A 3,080-nucleotide genomic window follows, 5' to 3' on the forward strand; every position below is an offset into this window, starting at 1 on the left:
TTCTTAGCATTTACTGGTCCCTCCAGCTCACTCCATGACGCTCGCTCCCTCTGCCTGTGACAGCAGCCCGAGGTGTCCTCTTGTCCTGTGATCCCCTGCTCTTTCCTAAATAAAAGTGAAAATACCTTTGAAAATACAAAAGCCTCATTCGGTCGACAGGCGTTAGTTGCAGGCCCCCCTGGGAATCCTGTGGGGTAGGTTCTCCTTATGGGTGCACGGTCGTCAGACCTGGACGGGAGACGACACCACCTCTGTGGTCCCTGCCCTCAGCCCTCGGACCAGGAGCCGTGGCTCTGCGGGGGCCGGAGGGGCGCCTTCAGCTGGCCCGCTTCTCAGCCACCAGCCTGTGCGGGCATCTGTGGGGCTGGCCGGGGTGACGTCCTTGGGGCTGAGCAGCCCACGAGCTTGGCCAGTGCGCTCATTAGAACAACTCCCAGGAAGAAAATGCACCAGGCGACCGGGAGGGCGGCCAAGAGGGAAGCGGAAACCTCGTGTGCCGTCTCCGCGTGTAAACCGTCCCCGTGTTTCCCAGAACCTCCCTGCCCTGGGCACTCGAGGTGCCATGCGTCCCCCCTTTGTCTCCGCAGCCGCCTCCGCACGAGAGTCCCCTCCCTCCCGGCACCCCTTACACCACAGCGATCGGCTCCCCAGTCACGCCGTCCCCTGCGTGGGCCTCTTGGGAGAAAGGACCCTGATCCCATTCACAGGGCTGCCCCCTCCTGACCCAAGCCCCTCCCAGACGCCCCTCCTGGTACTGTGCCCTCGCGGGTTAGGGCTTGTGGAGTGACGCAGACACTGTCCATGGCAGTGTGGTTCGTGCCTGTGTTCAGGGTTGGGGACGTTGTCGCTGGGCTCTCGGTGGCCAACGGCAGGCGCCTCCCCCGTCTCGGTCGCTTTGCGGGGCGATTGCTCCCTGCCGTCCAGTCCCGCCTCAGCCTCGCGGGGGTCCCTCCCTCTGACCGTCCCCGCGTACCTTGCCGCCTCCCTCCACCCAAGTGGGGCCCCTTGCAGGCTGCAGTTTCCTCGAATACAAGATAATTTGTTTACGATCCATAAATATTCGGTAGATTCCGTGAATAGATGAAGGGAATTAAAAGGCCTTTTGTTGACTGTGGCAGTCGCAGTCACATGCTCCCAGGGGATGTGTTCAGAGGATGCCAGCTAAATACATTTTTCAGAAAATTTCTGAATCTGCCACATAGAACTGTACAAACTCAATTTGCCTATAACTCTGGGCAGTTTGCGTTTCTTGTTGCCTGTGAAGCCTGATGGTGTCGGGTGCTCTCTTCTGACCCGGGTCCTTTGCTTTGTTGGGACACAGACAGGGCCCTGGCAAGCTGCACTTTCTATTTGGGGTGCCACCTTTGTCACTTTGGAAATAGGAGGACACCAGGTCTCCACATGTCCCCTCCCATGCCCTTTGGTCTCGCCATTTAAATAACCAGATAAGTCTCTGGCCACGCCACCCTGAGCAAGCCCGATCCCGTCTGGTCTCGGAAGCTAAGCAGGGTCGGGCCTGGTTAGTACTTGGGTGGGAGACCGCCGAGGAAGACCAGGTGCTGTAGGCATAAAAGTAAAAAGTAAAAAATAAGGGATTGTAAGCTGACAAGGTCCTTGTAAGGGTTGCTTTGCCTGAAAAATTTTAATTAATTAATTAATTAAATGCCAGCCAGATCGTCAGGGACCACATCCGATTCCAGTCTCTTCGCGGCATTTCCGTATTCACGCCTGCCGTGTTCACGCCTGTTGGCCGGCTCCTGTGAGTACACACCCAGGGAGGCCCGGCTCTGCCCCCGCCCCGCCGGTGCCCCTAAACTTTCTGAGCCCAGGACCCCTGCACAGGGAGGAAATAGTTAAGTAAATGGTGACTCCAATTACATTTTTATCCTCCTGGCCACCAGCCATCACTCAGGGAGACTAAGCACCTAACGCCAAGTCACTGGAGGTGGCCCACGGCCCCGCCCGCAGCTCCCCAGTCACGAATCCTCCCTCCTCCCGTCCGCATCCTGTTTCTCCCGTAAATGACGTCCCCGCAGGAAAGCCCAGTCTCGCTACGCCCAGATAGGTGAACGCCAGAAAGGGGCCGGAAAGTCCAGCGTGGCCCCGGTCGCTTGCGAGGATGGACTCCGGGCCAGCCCCCAGCGCCCCACACGGAGGCGGAGTGAGGAATCTGCAGCCGATCTGACTGTCGACCTGAGAACCCAAGGAAAGCCACGGGGACGCGTTAGGACCCGTGAGTAGAGAGCGCTCAGGGGTCCGGTTAGGCAGGGGACCCTCGCAAACCAGTAGCCCCTACGCACCAGCAGCACTGAGTCAGACAGCTCGGCAGAGAGGAAAAGTGACCACGACAGCAGCCGGACGTTGCAGCAGGGGCACAGACGACGCTGACCGACCGACCGAGTGAGATGAGCAGGATTTGCACGACGAGGGCCTGCAGCGTCTGGAGCTGCCCGAGAAATACTCGTTGAATGAATCAGTAACTATAAGTGTTTTTTCAGAGGGATAGAAAAGAAATAAGAATAATTAAAAGAGAACATTTAGCAAACGGATATATTGGTGAGTGTAAAGACATACTGACTCTTAAAAATAAAACAGTAATAAAGACTTGTCTGGGACGGTTAAAATGATGCTTAATAACACCACACCGGGCCTCGGGGCCGCAGGAAACCATATGGAAACGGGAAAAGTCAAGCATCGATTAGAAATGCTACGGTTATTCCTCTCGAGGCCAGGTTGGTCGCTCCAGCCCTTCACGCCCTGGCGCAGGCCCCGTTTGGCAGGAATTCAAGTCGATGTGGACGAAATGTCCGTGCGCTTCTGGAAAATGAGGGCTTAGCACGGAGTCGTCCATCGCCGGGGCGGCTGGGGACTCTGCCAGGACTCGGGGTGGCGTCTTGCGTTGGGCACTGGAGATGCATGCAGGCAAGATGTGTATGGCCACACTGGAGCGGGGGTCCAGGCAGGGCTCCCCCAAATTCCAGGGGTGCAGCCAGCAGAGCCTGGTCACGAGCAGTGGCGCCTCCTGCTGACTCACCGGGACCCTTCCAGCCTGCGACCCCTCTGCGACCTCACGTTTCAGC

At 57.8% G+C, this 3,080-nt stretch overlaps 1 pseudogene; it reads left to right on the forward strand.

The window, feature by feature from the left end:
* The first annotated feature begins 1,449 nt into the window (after positions 1-1,449).
* On the forward strand, positions 1,450-1,568 carry LOC111742290 (annotated as a pseudogene).
* The last annotated feature ends 1,512 nt before the right edge of the window (positions 1,569-3,080 follow it).

This window comes from Pteropus vampyrus, unplaced genomic scaffold (genome assembly GCF_000151845.1).
Source record: "Pteropus vampyrus isolate Shadow unplaced genomic scaffold, Pvam_2.0 Scaffold90, whole genome shotgun sequence".
Taxonomy (NCBI): Eukaryota; Metazoa; Chordata; class Mammalia; order Chiroptera; family Pteropodidae; genus Pteropus; species Pteropus vampyrus.